Below are 20,699 nucleotides of genomic sequence, written 5' to 3' on the forward strand. Positions count from 1 at the left end.
CACATGTCTACAGTCTTTAGTGGGAGCCCAAACATATTTCATGACTTACTTTCCTCTAGATTTCAGTGATACCCACACCCTGTCCACATAATCCCACTATAACTCTCTTTCCATTATTATTATTATTAAATTCAATTTATATTGCGCACAGTTACCCTAAACAGAGTTTCCCGGCGCAGATAGTTGGAATACTGCAACTGAGCAACCAGAAACTCATCACTGAGAAAAGAGCCAAGTCTTAAGGTCTCTCTGGAACCTGAAATAGCACTGTTCCTGCTTCATTGACCAAGGAAGAGAATTCCATAATCTGGGTCCAAGGAACGCAAAAGAAATACCGCCCATTCTTGATAGTCTACAGCTAGGTGTTCCCAAATTGCCCTGAGTGGCTGAGCGTAGGGGACAGGGCAGAACATAGAGATGGACAATCTCCTTAAGATAAAGGGGGGCAGACCCTTGATTGATTTTAAAAATAAGACACAAGGTCTTAAATGAGACCCGACTCTCAATGTGGAGCTATGTATTTCTTATTACTAGGATAAAGAACGCTTTGTAAAATAAGGCTTCCACCCACTAAAACCATAAATAGAAGCCATATTTATATATGAAAACAGTGTTTATCTGTAGTACAGTAAAATTGCATTATATTTAGCACAGTTCTCTAAGTGGGCTAAAAAAGGTTGGGTCAGTATAAGGGGCTTCAGCAAAAAGAATAACTAGGAACCATTTATATGATGCATAGCCTTAGCGCGTGTCCTAATACCTTTGTCCTAGAATCACTACTAGTCCTGTTCTCACTCTGTTTCCCATCCTCCTGATGATTGGTATCCTGATTCTCCTGGTAGTGTTGTCCGTTTGGTGGCTCTTCATTTTGGTCTTCTTCCAACTGCAGGTTAAAGTTTTTTTGATCTTCTTGTTTGTACTTATTCTGGCCCACCAGGTGATGATCCTCCTGGTTTTGTTGTTCTTGATGGCCGTGCTAATCTCAGGCCCCATGGTGGCCCACTGTCTCTTGGTCCCACATATTCTTCATCTCCTTGCTCAACTATTCCCCCATGTGCTACTGATCCTCATTGAGCCTCTCACTGGTCTCATACTGTTCCTTCTGATGGTTTGGGTCCTAGTGGGTGAGATGCTCCGCCAACTGATCTTCTTCGTCCTTCTCTTGCACCCCCTTCATCTCCTGTTCTTAGTCTTTCTGGTAGTGGTCCTCTGAAACCTCTTAGGCTTAGCCGTCTGGTTGATGTCCATTAATCCTGACAAATCTGGTGGTTATGGTCTTGGGCCACCCTAGTCCTGGTTCTGATGCAATTGGTGTTTCTGGTCCTTCTTACGGTCCTGATCCTCCCCTATGTGCCCCACTCCATCCCTCCTCCTCGTCCTGCTGTTCTTCGCATTCGTCTTCCTTCAGCCAGAATTTTTTGTCTAGGATATTTATTGGGTGTGCCATCTAGTGTGAGCATGACTTCTCTTCCTGAGTATTGTGAATCTCCCCAGCAGACATGCAGTAAAACAGCGGGCATTAATGGTGAGAGAGGAGAGAACGTTTACATTATAGGGATTTGACAAGAACTTCCGGCCCATCTCTCTGCTCCCCTTCCCAGCCAAGGTCATCAAGAAAACTGCCAACAGACAGCTAACCCGATAACTCGAAGAAAACAGAATCCTGGACCTTTCCCAGTCAGGGTTCCGCAGCAACCAGAGCACCGAGACTGCCTTCATCGCCGCCACTGACGACATCAGGACCCTGCTGGACAACGGCGAGACCACAGCACTCATCCTCCTAGACCTCTTTCGCCTTCGACACCGTCTGCCACCGCACACTACGCACACACCTCCACGCCGCAGGGATCCGAGACAAGGCTCTGGATTGGACCACCTCCTTCCTCTCCGGCAGAACCCAGAGTGTCCGCCTCTCCCCATTCTGTTCCAAAGCCTCCGAGATCATCTGCGGTGTACCCCAGGGATCCTCCCTCAGCCCGACGCTGTTCAACATTTACATGGCAACGCTCGCACATGTAGCCCAACAGTGTGACTTCAACATAATCTCCTACGCTGACGACACTCAGCTGATCCTCTCCCTCACCAAGGACCCCATTACCGCCGAAGCCAATCTCCACAAAGGAATGAAGGCCGTCGCCGACTGGAGGAAGACCAGCTGCCTGGAGCTGAACTCGGACAATACGGAGGTCCTCATCCTCTGCTCCAACCCTTCAGCCTGGGACGACTTCTGGTGGCCGACAGCACTGGGGGCAGCCCGGCACCCACCGACCACGCACCCAACCTGGGAATCATCCTCAACTCAGCGCTCTCAATGACCAAGCAAGTCAACACAGTCTCCTCCTCCTGCTTCAATACCCTCCGCATGCTCCGCAAGATCTACAGATGGATCCCGACAGATACAAGAAAGACAGTCACCCAGACCCTCGTCAGCAGCAGACTCGAATACGAAAACGCCCTCTATGCGGGAGCCCCGACCAAGCTCATCAAACAAGTACAATGTATCCAAAACGCCTTGGCTCGACTGATTCTCGACGTACCACGCCACGGCCACATCACCCCCACCTGAGAAACCTGCACTGGCTCACCGTCAACAAGAGGATATCCTTCAAGCTCCTCAGCCACGCACACAAGGCACTCCTAAGGACCGGCCCAGCCCAGCCTACCTCAACAGACGGCTCTCCTACATCCCCAACTGCCAGCTACGCTCTGCCGACCTCTGTCGCCACCGTCCCGCGCATCCGAAGAACAACCACCGGTGGGAGATCCTTCTCCCACCTCACTGCCAAGACATGGAACACCCTTCCACGGAGCCTCCGACAGACCCAAGACCTGCTGACCTTCAGGAGGCTACTCAAGACCTGGCTGTTCGATCAGTAGTGCCCCCCCCTCACCAGTGCGCTTTAAAAATGATTGATTGATTGAGTGACTATCATCACATAGAAAGATCTGTTTCACCAGCTTTGGGTTGTACCCGAAACAGGGTGAGTGCGCCAGCAGATGTTGCAAGCAACTTTTTTGCAAGCCTGTTTCCTATCTCATCCTCCCCCACCATATTTACTCTTCCTTGAAGCCATTAATATTATGTTTTAAAGCATATATTCTTTATTATTATTAAGGGGCATTTATAGAGCGCCTGGTTACGCAGAATGCGTGTCCCCGCGCTGAACTGTAACACTCTGAAGGAGAAGTAAGGGGGGAGCCCACTTATTTTGAAAAGAGGTGAGTTTTTAGTTTCCTCCGAAAACTAGATTCGGAGGGGTCCAAACGGAGATTAAGAGGTAGAGCATTCCAGCTTTTTGCCACCAGATATCGGAAGGATCTTCCTCCCATTCGGGCCTTTTTCACTCTAGGGACCTTAAGTAAGCCTCCTTGCGAGGAGCGCAGAGCGCGAGCTGGTGCGTACCTGGTGACTAAGTTCTGGAGTGGTGCTGGCGCCTTCTTAGCGAGGATGCGATGGCAGGTACAGAGAGATTTAAATTCAACTCTGCTCCTCACTGGCAGCCAGTGGAGTGACTGGAGGGCAGCCTTAGTGTCCGATCTTTTAGGAAGATTTAAAATGAGGCGAGCTGCAGCATTCTGTAGCACCTGAAGTCGATTTATTGCTTTACAGGTAGCTCCCATATAGAGTAGGTTACCAAAGTCCATGCGTGAAGTGACTAGAGCGTGCACCAGTGTTCTGCGGGCGGCCGTAGGAAGGAGAGCTAGGACCTTCCGCAGAATCTTTAAAATGCTGAAGCAGATGCCCGTCACCCTATTTATCTGTGGTCCGAAAGACAGGTCAGCATCGAGCCAGACCCCGAGATTTCTGACTTCCTTCCGTGGTGTGGGGGCCTCACCTAGGCATGGAGGCCACCATGCCGTCGTCCAGACAGATGGGTTCCCTCCCACCACGAGCACCTCGGTCTTGTTGCCATTTATTTTCTTTGGAGTCTGTTGTGATAACTGGTGGTTAAAGCTAAGCGCCATTTCCTCCAGTAAGACAAGTCTACCTGCACACGTGCAAGCTTAACACATACGCTCACATGTACTCACACACTCACTAATGCTTCCATAAATTCTCAATCTCCAGCTCACACTCCTACAAACTCGCCCACGTTCACACACACCACAGGCACTCCATTATAAGACCCAAGGAAACAATTCAAACTAGCCAAATGTTCATTTGCAGCAATTCTGTCAAATGAGTCATAAATAATAACAATAAGAATTTTAAGTGCATTAGTAGGCGTAATCTGTACTGCTAGACAGTTTAATGAACCTGAGTCTAATTTACGGTGGTTGCCTATAACCTTTAAGGAGATTAGGGTTATTAAACCGCCCTTTACCCTACCAGCTACAGATGGTCTTGCTGGCTCAAAATAGGTTGTGTAACCCTCCAGCCAGAAGGTATTTTCGGTTTCCCGGGACTCTTGAAGCCCAAACACATCATACTCTTTTAAAAAACCTTTTGCACCTTTCATCGTCAATCTTGTTTTTTAGTCCTGCTATGTTCCAATTTAGTATTTTGGCTTGCTCCCCTATCTAAGCCTCCTGCTCCTGTATGAGTTTGGTAGTCCATATGACTATCTCTAACTTGCCCTTGCATAGAGGAACGATAGATTAGTCAATCATTGCTATCCAGCTGGCTCAATGGGGAGAGCCTATTTGCAGCTACAAACCTACTCTCTTTGGCCCTTTCTTCTGCTACTGCAGCAGAAGTTGGATAACATTTGAGTAGGTTAGTGGTGTTTATGAGAAGGGGATGGCCATCTTGGTGCTTAGTTCTGGCAATAGACTTATAGGTCCATTCTCCTGCTATATGTCTTTGCGGGCCCGTCCAGTCTCTGACCCATTCGCCAAAAACTGGTGGATAAAAAAAAAAAAACAAGGGCAAGACTGTAATCCCCTAGGCCGCAATTAGAACTTTCCTGATAGAGCCAGCCTGCTACCCCTGTCCAATCAAAGTTAATGACTATCCAATCATTATAATCGGATTTAGGGTGACGTGTGAGGAAGGTCTGGACCCTCGCTCAGAGAATTTTTTGCACCAGAACATAACCTTACGAATAAGTTCCTCGGTTGTCTCTGTGATGTTCTTTTTGAGAGGGGACAGCCCTATTAAAACCACTTTTAACTGGATAGCCTCCGGTAGCTAATGCAGCCTTCCTAGTTTAGCAAGCTTTCCTATGGATGTTTTATCAGGCCCTGTTGGACATGGAGTTTTAGTCCTCCAATGGGTTGCAGTCACAACCCCCTCTCTGGTGCCATCCCTGATCCCCAAAGTTGCCTCTTTGGGTTTCATGGACCCTGAGAGTGTAGTATTTAGAGACCTTCCCCCTTCGAATGTCGTCCTATAGGTATGTTGGAGATTAGTACCTTTATTAGACATAATAGATATATTACTTATTTCATTATTGCCCCGCCTCCTGTCCCTAATACTGTTATCCCCCAAATCACCCAATTTGGTCTCTTATTTTAGACAACCTTTCTGTCAAGCAATCTAGTCCAGATTTGACATAATTAACTAAGTACTCCTTGAGTGACCCGACAAGAGTCTCAATATGCAACATCATTGAGTCCACAGTTGTTGTGTTGGGTTAGAAGCTGGTGGCTCCTCAGTAGTCCGATGGCCTTTAATCCCCTTCCCAATTGGTAGTTCCTTTGTAACAGGGCCTGCTTTTAATCATTTTTTCTTCCTTTTTTTACTAGGAACTGCAAACGATGCCTTGCCTCTTATCATTTCTGGGCTCCTCCTGCCCTCCATTTGTGAATTGATATGTGAGGTTGATGGAATTTCATTGTCCCGAATAAGGTCACTGGCCGTCACTGCTGGGGTTGGATTAAAATCAGGTTCTGGAATTAAGAGCGGCGAAGGTATGCTAGATGGGGCAATATCAGCGGCTGTTACTCTTGCAAGGATTTCTGCTCATACACAGAACTGTACAAAGAGACCTAGGACATTAGTGAATTGTGGTGTACTAGAAACTCACCTCAGTACCTAGAAACCCCAACCAGCTAGCAATCAGTGTCACATTAGTTCTTCGTCCTATAGCAAAGTAACCAATGATTAGACAAACTAGAACATGCAACTTAGGACCATCTCAGGAATGGTGGGAAGTGAGAACACTCTTTTGTTATACTCTCATATCAGTCCACAACAGGAGTAAAAAAGAGACACGGTAAGACGTGATCTCATGCGCAGTATTTTAGTCAATATAAGCAGACATATGATTAAAAATAATATGGTCAGCATGGTTACAACTCCATCTTATACAAAAGGTGGAATCATATTGCAATGATAGTGCAAACAGGTGATATAGCGCCTAGTTTTAACACCCTCCCTATATAGGAACTATGTATTATAAACTATAGAAGGTCTCTTGAGCTTGTTTTGGTGGACCCAATTACCTTTCCGCTCAGTAAGTGTAAATTACATCTGGATCAGCAAGGCTCTCTGCATCCCTGGAATCTTCCAAGTGTGTGAAATTATGGCAAGTGTACTATGATAAATGGGCCAGCATCTTGCTTGGCTCGCAGCTGCCAAAATGTTGTCTCTAAAATGTGTTACATGGGCATGCCGATAAACAGGCTCATATGTTATGATAACCTTGACGGCTCAGCACTCACTGTACAGACTGGGGGCACGATGTATGTCTTGAGATGTCGAAAAACAAACCTTTTCTCATGTATAGACCTTTGTGAAAGCTAATTTGCAACAACAACTATGTAGTGTTGTGTGCAAAAAGCAGCAAAAGGTAAAATGGCGTTTAAACTTCTAATAAGCCATGCTAACATAACATGCACGCAAAAGGAGGCCCTAAACCATACTACACCCTCCCTTGTTTGGGGAACGCACAATAACCAGGGCAAACTTCATAGAACGCAGATTTCAAGTTCGAATGAGACAGAACCAAGTTCAGGAATTTTGCCAAACTTGAGAATTGGGAATAAAAAATCTGAATCAAAATAACCAAGTCAGTGAAAGCAAGCATGGGTGACCATGGCATGAAAAAAGACCTAAAACATGTGAGGAAAAATCAAGACATTAATTAAAAATGTTCACAAGTTCAGTACGTGGTTGTGAAGCAGTATAATCACTATATTTTGCAACTGCCTACAGTAGGAAGTCGTTGTTATCGATGAACATTTCAGCCATTCAATTAAGTAAAGGGAAAGAACATACATGTTCCTCGATTGCCGGAGCCTCTAGTACTTCAGAGGACAACTTGGGCTTACTTCAAGATAACTGCGTGCCAGAAAGTAATTGGCCGCAGTCCAAATGTTCCAATTGCCTAGAACCCCATGAGCCGCTGCGCAGGCCATAATCCCAGCACTGGAACAATCTAGTTCATGAGCAACTAAGGGACTCATTAGTAGATTAAAATCCAGGTCAGGAGACACTGTGTTGCAGAGACACAAATCCAGGGCCCATTCAAATCCGCAATCCAGGCAATGGAAAACAGGCTGAACGGAAGTGAAGAATTAAAACAGGAAAGGTAAACCATACGCCACACTCAGAGTCGCCTGAGGCAGCGAGCCATAGTATTCTGGCATCCAGTTACGAAGGTGGAGCAGCGGGGACAGATCGTCGTGGGGCACAGACTGTGCATCTATTTTGTAGTAAACAAATTAACAGCAGTATGCCCGCACCTAAATCCAGGAGCAAAGGGAAACCGCCAAAGACACTCGAAAAAAATAGAATGAAAAAATTCAGGGATCACACCAAATATAGTTTGAAATGAGGTCACAAGGCCAGAACATACTACTTTAAAAAAAGTGCCACTCCAGTAGTCGATGAGGCATTTAAGATTGTGTGAATCAAAGCACCGAAATGCAGGGGCAGGTCTTTGTTTAACAAGGCATTTACATCCGTACGAGTATTTGCAACGTGAAGGACGAATGTCTCACGCGCAGATGTAAGGGGGACTTCCTTCTGGGACAATAGAGCTCTTATTCGACTCATCTTGTTGAACTCTGCTTTCATGGTCAAGATTGAAGGCCAGATGGAAAAATCGAGCCTTCCATGTGGAGGAGGGAACAAGATTTTCTTACAGCAACCTACACGCTGGGAAACCGTAACGATATAAGCAATACCAGCATGCATACCACAACAATCTTCATTATTTAATAACAAATAACTACCATTTGCAAGCAATGTGAATGTCGGTGTAATGGCCGGAACTGGAGTGCCCTTTAAAACGCAAGCAAGGTTCGGTGCAAGAATATTACAAGAACCGTGCAATTGAAGATTTCTGCACACTGAGTGATCTAGTGTGGTGGTGCAATTCGCCATTCAAATAAACTTCCTTTCCTTCCCTCAAACACCTGTATGTGAACGGGAGATTCCAGACTTCATGAAGATAAGCACCGCCCAGGGGTTCAAACCTACCTATTGCATAGTGTTTCATGCAGGACTCAAATTTGAAAAGGTAGAGTTTGGATTCCGCTACTGAAAAAGGCAAAGGTTCTAACTTTTCAATGTGCAACAGTAAAAACGTGGCATCCTTCAACTACATAAATTGCTGTTTAACAGTCAAATTGAAAGGCAGAAATAATATACTCGTGTTCATGTAATCCCGTGGAACTCAACCATTTTTCAACGTTTGTAGGGTCCATGCAAACTGGATAACAAAACGCAATTGATTTTGTCTATGATACAGTTCAGCAACCTCTTCTTGCACAATATTAACCCCAGACGATACAATATTATCCAAAGTGTAAATTCTGAAAAAAGGGTGTTAATGCTATTATCTACAATGGCAAGCACTTTTTCTAAATTGGCTCTAAGCCTAGAAGCAGCTTCAATTTGCGACAGATTCCAAACCTCATTGTAAGCAGCATATACCCATATTTTCAATCTGCCTGCTGCAGTACCTTTAACAAAATCATTTAAGTTTAGTGTCCGTGAGTTTGGATAAATGAAGCTTAACAGACGCTAAGGATGAATGTCTGAGCCAACTCTGGCACAGTTTGCCTACAGAATAGGTGGTGACCGAATGTTGAGTTTGAAAGCGGGGATCAACTCTAACCTCTGTATAGCCGGGGGTCAGACCCAGAAAACGGTGCTGGCAGTAATCTGTAATTTTTTTGCCATAGCAACCAGCCTTCGGGATTAATGCTGGAAACATTAAAAAAGGAATTTCTTAACAGTGCTTGTAAGTCACTTAGGGAAGTACTGTTATAATTATTCCAATGGGGAAATTCACCCAAATCAGGAAACGAAGGAGCATTTAATTTTTTGGAAGTAGCCAATTTAAAGCAGGTGGTTTGTGAAATAGTGTCATTCAAAAACAACATATGGTTTGGGATTTAACATGCACGATGCAAAGCCTCAGTGCCTTGCACTTGCCAACTTTTAAAACCCCAAACAAATTTAAGATCAATAGTATCTTTCCACAGTTCATAGCCCCCAACAGCCAACTGGTCAATAAAGGACTTTGAATACAGTAATTTAGTGTGGGTAAGTCTAACCTTGGAAGAGGGCTTCTCAGTCAACTTAAAATAAAATGCATTAGGGTTTGATTGATCAAAATCAGTAAAATAGGAAAACTTTTTCAAAAATGTTTTCGAGCTGCCTTCTACTGATGCGGGACAGTGCTCCCACTGTGTGTAGTTAACCACATTTCTAAATGAATTTGTCTTATGCAGAAAGTGATTGCCAAAATGCTGGTAACAGTACAAATCACCATAATTCGAAGATTCCAAATATAAATCTTCAGCATCGAAAGCAGCATAGTATTTCAAATCAGAAAATAGCCTCTACGACTTTCACGTCCCAATCATCAGAGCAAATATTTTGTTTAACTACATCCTCCATAGAAACACAGAGTACATTGGGAATATTAATAACCTCAGTGGGCCCATGTATCTGCAACTTTACAGCATCCCATAAAATTCTATCTAAAACGGGCCAAGCAGTTATATTCACAAATGTCTGGTCCCTCTTCATGATGTGCGAAGAGGAGTGGGGAGCCAAAGTTCCATCAATCATTCTAATTGAAGTTCTTTCTTGAACGTAGTGTCCATTGATAAAACAGAAAAAATACACCACAAATCCTATGGACATAAATAAAAAATTGCAATCAGTACCAACCAGATGTAAGTCCAAGGAGGAATCAAAAAATGTTTTTTAAACCAGGTAGCAAAAATCGGAACTTTTGACAGAGACTTAGATGTGGAAGAGCCAGTTTCAAATGAAAAAGGGGATTTATTAGCCACACGGGTCTCCAAATCAGGCATAGACAAGTCAGTGGGGTAAGTATATTCAGTGTCATCAAGAGAATCACAAGCAGGTAGATTCAATAAAGGATTCGTAAGTGGACTCATTTCAACGGCAACATCAGGCCCGCTGACAGGATCCGGGGCCAAAACAGAGTGTCGCACCATTGCTGGACACGAAACCGCAGGCGTCCTACTATGAAGAATCGACCACCCTGTGTGGTTTGACATTGTCAATGGAAATGTACCTGTTCCCCTTTTGCCCAGGAAGAGGAGGTAAAATTGTCGGGCGCCCCACAAGACTCACCTGGGCTTGTGAAGCGAATCTGCAGAGACGACACAAACCACCGCCCTTAGTAACACCCAACAAGGATAAGATGGATCCCGGGATGGGGGCCAAATAAGCAAGAGGAGTGGCCTTTGGTGGAAGGGATGTAGGGTAGGGTCTTGGCACAGCTGAGAGAACAATAAAAGACCCAATTAGGACGTGGTACTACTCCTGCTTCATAACACCCCACAAAACACATGCAGGAAAGAGCCCCTGTCTCCGGTACTTACCAAGACCCACTGTTCATGCAGGACCAATGAAGAGGTCAGCAACTCAGCGTCCAGGTGCCTTGGTGAGGAAATGAAATAAAGCGCTCCTGCGCAAGAACCACCAAAGTACGAAACAAACAAGAAGAAGGCGCTCCTGCGCGTAAGGGTACAATACCAAGGCTCCAGGGTAAGCGCTATAGCGCGGCCCAGTGCATGTTTGTCCAACACTCCTGCGTCACATGCAATAGTTCAACAGTGCTCCTCCGCTTCACGTGCAAGGTAACTAGCAGTAGCACAAGAAAAGAGTGTCACAGCGCTCCTGCGCTTACTGATAGAAAATGCAGCAGCGCTCCTGCGCCACTGCCAAATGAGGGGCAACACAAGTAAGGAAATGCAGCAGCGCTCTTGCGCGACTGCCAAGGAAAGGGTTAATCCTGGTCCCAACAAAAAGAATCACAGCGCTCTCCCAGTGCTCAGCCAATTGGTGCAAGTAGCAGCGCTCCAGCGCGGCTGTCTGAGAAATAAGTGGTTCAGGGGAGAAATGGCCAGCGCACAACACAGTGTCGAAGAATAAATAAAAGCGGCAAGGAAAAGTCACGTAACTCGTAATGGCACAGGTAAGGCGTTACCGTGACTCAAAGTGCAGCGGAACCTCCAGAAGTCTTGAGGGGCAGAAGAACAGTCCTCCGACGTCTGCTGGGCTCCGTACGATACTTCAGAATCAGAAACACCGACCTGGCGGTGCTTCACGCATTTAAGCGTAGTCCCCCGGAAGTGCTAGTGAGACGGAGGACTAGACCGGGCCAACACTTCTGGGCGGAAGTGAGTATTCCCGATGCCTGCATGTGTCCTGTGGCGCCCGGGACGGCGGAAAGCCGCCACATGACAAAAATTACTTTTCTTGTACCCTGCACACCAAGCACGGCAGATGGAAGCACCAAATTCTTTCTTGTTGTCGATCTTCTCTCGGACCAGTTCTCCAACTTGGGGTAGCAAGCCGACTACCGGAATCTGCAACGCAGCTTCTGACGTAGAGGGCAAGTGTTCCTTTGCAAGACTGTCTCTGGTCTTTTGTAGGTTATGCAAAACATTAGAATGTTCTTCTACGTCAAAGGATGCGGCTCCCGCCACCATGTCTAGACCATCAAGGTCCGGAACCAACATATTGATGCCATAGAGCATTTCGTATGGGGTCCGCCCACCCTGAGACCTTCTAGGGAGATTATTCAGTGCACGTTGATCCCTATTGAGATGGGTGAGCCAATCTCTGCCAGCACCTAAAACTTTTGCTGTCAAGGATTGCTTTAAGTCACAGTTCATCCGCTCCACAACACTATTACCCTCAGGCCGGCATGGAGACGAAAGTTTGACCTGGATCCCCAGTGAAGCCATGGCATCCTTGTACGCCTTAGAGGCGAACGCTGGACCCTGGTCCGAATTGAAGGTACCACACGCAAAAATTGCCACAAAGACGCGCAAATCCTTTACGACAGTTCTAGAATCAGCGCTCCTTTGAGGCCACACCCAGGCAAAGCGCGTGCAAGAGTCAACTGCTACCAAGATGTACTTATACACAGTATCAGAGGAGAAAGGACCGCAGTGATCTAAATAAACATACGCGATATGTACAACTGAGTTTGGGGCGGGCGCGCAGCAGAGAAAGGTTTAATCTGCTGACAAATGCCACATTGAAGGACAAAATCACATGTCTGTTTGTACAAACCCTGCCACCAATATCGTTGCTGGAGAAGAGATACAGTAGTTGACACGCCAGCATGCGCCAAAGCCATCCCGGCGTGGGCTGCTGTAATCAAAGCTTGCCTGCGGTCCGCGTTGGGAATCAACCTGTCACCAACGTCGTTAATTCTCACATAAGGAACTTTATCAGGACTTGAATGATAAGAGTATTTAGAAGGGAAACCTCTAGGGTAATTACCTCCCTCAGTTGCGACAATAGCTGCCAAGATGTCATTATTGTAGGAGAGTAGGGTCTGCAATCCTATGGTCACCCCCGATTTTTGCTTTTTGCTTCACTGGTTTACGACTTTCCCTGGCTGTGGGCCTGCTAAACAGACCCACAGCCTAGCTGTTCTCTGTCTAAATTGACAAGCATGTACCTTAGGTGCATTTACCAATTGGTACTGGGCCACCTTATCAGTCCCTGTACAGCATACCTTAGGTATCCAGGGCATAGGTGTACCCAGGGCCTACCAGGGGCTGCAGCATGTATTATGCCACCCCTGGCTGGCCATCCAAATCTGACTCAACTGGCTGCACATATATTTTCACAAGAACCCAAAAGGTATATCATAGGGACCTTGGGCAGTATCAATTTACAAAAGACAATGGTCCCTATATGTGGACAGGGTAGCAAAAAATAATAATCATGCACCTAATAAGTAGTATGTTTCTTTGTCCAGCCGAACAAGAATTTTATTTTAAATGATCAAGTTCATAGAGGGAGTTTTAAGACCAAGATAACAAGTGGGCACAGCCGTGACCCACAACATGTAAGACAAAACAACAAAGAAATGGCCAAAAAGGCAAAGCGAAAATCTGTCTGTATACTATTGTTCAGTGCTACAGACTCAATCTCTTAAACATAACCAAACCATTGCATCAAACAATATAGCATTCATCATATTGCATATGGGGTTTTTTGTCGACGACGCTTCGATGCCTTTTTAAATTATGACATCATTATCAGGACGGACAAGAATTATCAGCATTATTGTTTTTTTCAACAATTATTAACACAATGCCTATTATCGCATTATGGTTGTCTCGTTCTGGGTTATAGAGGAGAAACCGCGGGGTTATTGGCATTCTTTCAAAACAATTCCGGGGCTACCATCAAGGTTGTATGGAAACGCCAGGAGTGGAGCGTGATGGCTCAATTTGTATTGGCAGGAGCACTGTGGCTAATACGGCAGTCCGATGGGAGTGACTGCACGACAGCTGGGGCAAGGTGGTGTACTCACCCTTTGCTTTAGATATAGTATTCCTATATCTAACCCTAAAATGGACACATATATTCCTATCAGTCACTCCTATGGCAGACCTTATCAATCCTGAAGGCAGAGTGCTTGGAATTATGTGAGATGGTGCTCTGGCATGAGCTGAGCCCGTTTGCAGCTTGCAGAACCAAGTCCTAATAGCTGTTCCATGATAACGCTATACCATATACTCTTAAGTGTATTATGAACCTCGCGGTCAAATGCTAACTTTGGCATAGCATTATCAAAACAAGTAGAGTAAGGTGTCATACGAATTGGAATACTAACCCCTCGCCAATTCTGGCGACGGGGTTAGCATTCCACCCTTCTAGAGGGACACGACATGTATGTAACTGTGAACCCCGGTTAAAGTTAACTCGAGCCTCAGCATCACAAAATGGATGCTGCCACCACAGACACAAGTCTGACCTCCTGCTGCTGGGAGTCCTTCCAGGGAGGGAGGCTTGTACAAAGGGTTTCCTGCCTTGGGAGGTGCTAGCACCACCCCAGACAAGATTTTGTGTATTAGGTAGGACAGGGCTCAAAGGAATGAGACATGCCTGGGGCACACAAGGTGCCCTGTGCATACACCGGTCAGAACCAGTTCCTGGGGCACTCCAGCCCCAGAGCTGGTGCAAGACCGGACAAAGGAAAGGGGGTGTAACCACCCCCCTTCCTGGTCCCTCCCATAGGAGTGACCTAGTCGTAGTGCAGCCCCCTGTAGCTGAATAAAGGTAGGAGCTAGTCCCATTCCAAATCAGATTAATCTTGACAACTTCCACAAAGAAACTCTTGACCTTCGACCTCCTGATTCCAGAAGACTGAAGAATCTCCCCTATGGTCAGGGAGTGACCACCCTGCTTCGCAGGCACCATCAAGCTCCTGTGCGGTTTGCTGCAGAGTCCTTCCATCGGAATCCGACGACCCAGCTCGAAGAGACCCGGACCTCCAGACCTCTCTGACCTCTACCCACATCCACAGCACAGCTGGGACCCGTGGGTGCGACGAGCAACATGGAGACGGCCATCTTGAGAAACCTGCACAGCGCTTCCAGCACGACCGCCGAGTGCTTTGAGGTCTGAGAAGCCCCACACCGACGCAGCTCCTGCACCAAAGACCTGCCCCCCAGCATCCACGAGATCTGCGTGGGGCCCTTTTGCCTGGTTGCTGCTTGTCCGGTTGTCTGGTCACTTGCCGGCTGGCTCGTGACCTCTGAGACGACGACCCGAAGAATCCAACACTGCTGGTCTGGTCCCCCAGACTGGCCCTTGCTTCCTTGTAAAGGAGAAGCACCCCGGACCCTCCTGGTCCGCACCAAACGCCATCTTTGTTTCACCGCGTGGCTTGCATTAGCCAAGGCCTGTTGTCCAGATCGACGATCCGACACCGCCAACAGCAGCAGACTACATGGGACACCTCGTGCCTCCAGCCTGGTCGTGAAGAGCAGCTCCTGGTCCACGCAGCTACAGAGAGAAGCGACCCTTCCTTCACCTGACTGCGGCGACAGCATCTGGTTCCCTCCTGGTTCCAGCACCGTCACTGGCTAGTGACCGAGACTCTGTCCCCTTCCCTTTCAGGACTCCTTCTTTTCAGTTCCATCCTTGGAACCACCGGACTCCTCCATCTGGCTGCCTGCCAGCAACTCCTTGTTTCAGGCATCACCGGGATCAACTCAGCAAACCCGACGCAACTTCAGCCCTATGCATCCCCAGCCTGTGGGTAGGTAACTAAAGCTTCTAGGTGCTGAAGTCTGTGTACACTATCCTAGTGTCCAGGTCCACTGTCGTTTTCCCTCCATCCAGCCGGGTTCGTCCGTAATCCGTAACTTTCTAAACTGTAAGATCCATAGATGTTAGTACGCATCCCGCGTGAGAGTTACCACTCTGCACGTGAGTCCTGTGGGCCTCCTGCTCCTTACTTACCTAGTTTGTAGCGTAGTCCCAGCTGTCCTCCAGCCTCTGGATCTCCTTACAGTACTTTCCTTCCTCGCATTCCATTGTTTTGAGTATTTGGTTTGTCGTGCCCCTAAGGCGCACTTGTAAATATTGTGCGAACTCGTATTTCATTTTGAGTATTGTCATGTGCTTAGCCCTCTGATCTCATAAAGAGTTCAGAGGTGTATGTTAGTAAATAAATATCTGTTTATTTTCATAACAACCTGTGTGGTGTCCTTTCACTTGGTATTCAAGGGGTTATATGTGGTAAAACAGCTGGCTTCACATGCCATTCAGAGTTTAGCCTAAAGACTGCTTTTGTCCACGCTACTAGGATAGCTGGTCTGTAAGGTTGACTTACAACCAATCACCATAAGGGTTGTTTGGACTGATATAAGGTGATCACTAGAACTAGTGAACATCATTTATCAGGCCAACTTCTCACATTGGTGTGCAGCGGTTGGGATTTGAGCTTGCTGTTGTTTTTACCAAATATAATCTTGAGATATCACATAAGGTACCATAGGTACATATAACAAGCTTAGAAATACTCCGAGTTCTACTGAACCAGCTGTTGTAGTAGAAAGGGAGTTGCACACCCTGACTACAACTCTTAGCAAGGGATCAGTAGGTAAACCCATAGTGTAGGTAAGTGCACCACTTACACCTCACTAGAAAAGCATGTCTACCAGAGGAGGGAACACAGAGGCCCCCCTTGTGGTTGATGACCCTACACAGGTCACTTCCAGATATGCAGCCCTTAGTTTCCTGGAGATGAGACAATTGTGTACCTCCAGGAAACTAAAACAGGTTTCTAACCCTACCACTCCTTTTCTGATAGGTCTCTTGGAGACATATGATGCCAGGAGGGCTTCTAACACAGGCCCCTCTAATCCAGATAGGAGCATGCCCCCCTTAGAGGGAACCCTTGGTGATCCTGACCTTAACCTCCATGGAGCAGAAAGTGAAGAGGAGGAAGAGGAAGAGGAGTTATCAGGGGATGAGGCAGACAAAGGTCCAGTAGTAGTCAGTAGGCTCACCAGGACCAACTTGAGCATACATGAGAATGGAACTGGGGGACCCCCAGGCCCACTCTCAGGCAGGCTTAACATTGGGAATAGACGAGTTAGGTCTCACTCCAGAGGCTCTAACAGATCTATTCATACCCATGTCTCTCATGCATCTTCTCAGAGAGGGATGACATCCCCCCAGAGAAGAGAGCATGAAGCTAAGATGAGGGAAGTCAATCTGAGGATTGAGAGGGAAGAACTTGCCCTTGCCAAAGAAAGACTTGCCTTTGCCCGAGAGCAGAAATTGAGTGGGGCAGACCCCACTGGTGGCAGCATCATCCCTAGAGATAAAGACAGGAGTTTTGATACTAGACACTTGAGTAAGATAGTGCCCCCCTTTAAACAAGGGGATGACATCCACAAATGGATGACTGCTTTGGAGAGGGCCTGCATTGTCCAGTGCATCCCCCAAAGTCAATGGGCAGCTATACTGTGGCTCTCCTTTGAAGGTAAAGGTAGAGATAAGCTCCTCACTACTAGAGCTGAGGATGCTAACAATTACCACGTCCTGAAGAATACACTGATTGATGGGTTTGGCTTAACAACTGAGCAGTACAGGTTGCTGTTCAGAGACACCCAGAAAATCCAGTCTCAGGATTGGGCTGACTTTGTTGATTGTGCCACTAAGGCTTTTGAAGGCTGGTTACTGGGAAGTAAAGTTACTGATTACACAGGATTGTATAATCTAATTATGAGAGAACAAATCTTAAGTAATTGTCAAAATCAGTTGTTGCATCAGCACCTTATTGACTCAGATCTGACCTCTCCCCAAGAATTGGGAAAGAAGGCAGACAGATGGGTCAGGACAAGGGTCAAGCAGCAGGACCAGAACCAGGGTGGTGGCCAGAAGAAAGCAGACCAGAAGGGTAATGAGAACAAACAAAATGACCAGAAGTCTTCAACAGGGCCCCAACAACCCAAACAAACCCAGAATTCCCAAAAGAAGAAGAATTCAACAGGGCCCCAACAACCCAAACAAACCCAGAATTCCCAAAAGAAGAAGAATAATGGTCAGAAGAAACCATGGTGCCAATACTGTAAAAGTAATACTCACTGATTTAGTAAGTGCACCAAGAAAGGCCCAGCTCCTACCACTACTGCCCCTAAGGCACCTGCAACCCCTAGTTCAGTTAGCAGTGGTAGTGTTCCCCCTAAGGCTATAGTGGGGTTGACATTGGTATCTGAGGCAGGCTCTGACCTAGTCAGAGTACCTACCCAGGCTGTTCTTGTTTGTACTGGGGACATGGATGTGACCCCTACAATAAGTCCCAGTACTCTGGGCAAGTACAGGCAGACGCCTTTGATCAATGGAAAAATGGCACAGGCCTACAGGGACACCTGTGCCAGCGTCACTATGGTGACACCAGCATTTGTGGACCCTGGACAGGTAATACTAGGTTCAGACTACCTAGTGACCAATGCTAGCAATGTCACTACCAACCATAGTATGGCACTTGTTAATTTCTCCTGGGGAGGGGTAAATGGCCTCAAAAGGGTTGTTGTTAGTTCAGACCTTCCAGTGGACTGTCTTTTGGGCAATGATTTGGAATCCTCCCTATGGTCAGATGTGGATAATGGGACTCATGTGGAAATGTTAGGTTTGTCAGCACATGTCCTTGCTGTGACTAGGTCACAGGCCAAGAAATGCCCAGCTGAACTAGTGCTGGATCCTGGAACAATGGACCAGACACTAACCAAGAGTAAGAACAGTAGGGTTAAGGCAGTGCCTTCCCCCTTGCCTCAAGGTGAGGATCAGCTCTCACAGGAGACTGACCCAAAGACCCCAGAAGGAACTGTCCTAGAAGAACTTGAGCCTGAACAGGTTGAGTTTCTTGGGACAGGGGGACCTTGAAGGGCAGACTTGAGACAAGCACAATTAGACTGTTCATCTCTTGAACCCCTCAGACAGCAGGCTGCTGCTGAGGCTGCAGGGAATGCCACAGGTACCCATAAAGTGTATTGGGATGATGGATTCCTTTACTCTGAGGCAAGAGACCCCAAGCCTGGTGCTACCAGGAGGCTGGTCATCCCCTTGTCTCTGAGAGGTTTCCTTCTCACCTTGGCCCATGAAATTCCTCTTGCAGGTCACTTAGGCCAGAACAAGACTTGAGACAGGCTTGTCCCACACTTTCACTGGCCCCATATGTCTGAAGACACTAAAGAGTTTTGTCGCTCATGTGTCACCTGTCAAGCCAGTGGCAAATCAGGTGGCACAACAAAGGCCCCCCTTATACCACTACCTGTGGTGGGGGTACCCTTTGAAAGAATGGGGATTGACATTGTTGGACCAATGGACCCCCCAACAGCATCTGGGCACAGATTTATACTGGTGGTAGTGGATCATGCCACCAGGTATCCAGAAGCTATTCCCCTTAGGACCCCTACAGCTCCTGTTGTGGCAAGGCCCTACTTGGAGTTTTCTCCAGAGTGGGGTTTCCTAAGGAGGTTGTCTCTGACAGAGGTGCAAACTTCATGTCAGGATACTTGACTGCTATGTGGAAGGAGTGTGGTGTCAACTACAAGTTCACCACCCCCTATCACCCACAATGCAATGGGCTTGTTGAAAGATTCAACAAGACCCTCAAAGGGATGATAAAAGGGTTACCTGAAAAGCTTAGGCGAAGATGGGACATCCTTTTACCCTGCCTTCTGTTTGCTTACAGAGAGGTCCCACAGAAGGGGGTTGGTTACAGCCCTTTTGAACTTCTATTTGGGCATCCTGTAAGAGGACCCCTGTGTCTTGTGAAGGAAGGATGGGAGTTACCTCTCAAAAAGCCTAAACAGGACATAGTGGACTATGTACTTGGTCTCCGCTCCAGGATGGCAGAGTACATGGAGAAGGCATCCAAAAACCTTGAGGCCAGCCAAGAACTCCAAAAAGCTTGGCATGACCAAAAGGCTGTCCCTACTGTTTACCAGCCTGGACAGAAGGTGTGGGTGTTGGAGCCAGTGGCCCCAGCAGCTCTCCAAGACAAATGGTCTGGACCCCATACTATCATTGAACAGAAAGGAGAGGTCACCTATCTGGTAGACCTTGGAACTCCCAGGAGCCCTCACAGAGTACTTCGTGTGAACAGGCTCAAGGCATTTGTCAACAGGGAAGACATGGGCTTGCTCATGGCTACAGATGAGGGACAGGAGGAAGAGAGTGACCCTCTCCCAGACCTGCTCACTCAGAACCCTGATGATGGGTCAGTAGATGGTGTAGTCTTTTCTGGCAGCCTCTCTGAGCATCAACAAGAGGATTGTAAACAGGTTCTTCAATCCTTCAGACAAATGTTCTCTCTGACACCCAGTCAGACAAACTGGTGCACCCATGAGGTGGACACTGGTGACAGTCTGCCTATAAAGAGTAAAATCTACAGGCAACCTGACCACGTCAGGGACTGTATAAAGAAAGAAGTACAGAAGATGTTGGAATTGGGAGTCATTGAACCCTCAGAGAGCCCTTGGGCTAGTCCTGTAGTTCTAGTGCCTAAACCTCACACCCAGGATGGTAAGAGAGAGATGAGGTTTTGTCTAGACTACAGGGGTCTCAATGCTGTCACTAAGACAGATGCCCATCCAATACCAAGAGCAGATGAACTCATAGATACATTGGCTTCTGCCAAATTCTTGAGTACATTTGACCTGACAGCTGGTTATTGGCAAATCAGATTAGCTGAGGATGCCAAGGCCAAAACAGCATTTTCTACCCCAGGAGGTCATTACCAGTTTGTGGTAATGCCCTTTGGTTTGAAAAATGCACCTGCCACTTTCCAAAGGTTGGTGAACCAAGTTCTCTCTGGGTTGGATGACTTCTGTGCAGCATATCTAGATGATATTGCTGTCTTTAGCTCAGCCTGGGAGGATCACCTGATCCATCCGAGGAAAGTTTTGGAGGCCCTGCAAAAGGCAGGCCTCACTATCAAGACTACCAAGTGCCAGATAGGGCAGAGTCAAGTTGTATACTTGGGCCACCTTGT

The 20,699-nt window shown here is 46.9% G+C and overlaps 1 protein-coding gene across 1 annotated transcript in view; it reads left to right on the top strand.

Moving 5' to 3' along the window:
* The window catches only part of LOC147677738 (uncharacterized), a 633,794-nt gene that overhangs the window by 15,239 nt on the left and 597,856 nt on the right, over nucleotides 1–20,699 (top strand). The window lies entirely within an intron of this gene.

This window comes from Lissotriton vulgaris, chromosome 12 (genome assembly GCF_964263255.1).
Source record: "Lissotriton vulgaris chromosome 12, aLisVul1.2, whole genome shotgun sequence".
Taxonomy (NCBI): domain Eukaryota; kingdom Metazoa; phylum Chordata; class Amphibia; order Caudata; family Salamandridae; genus Lissotriton; species Lissotriton vulgaris.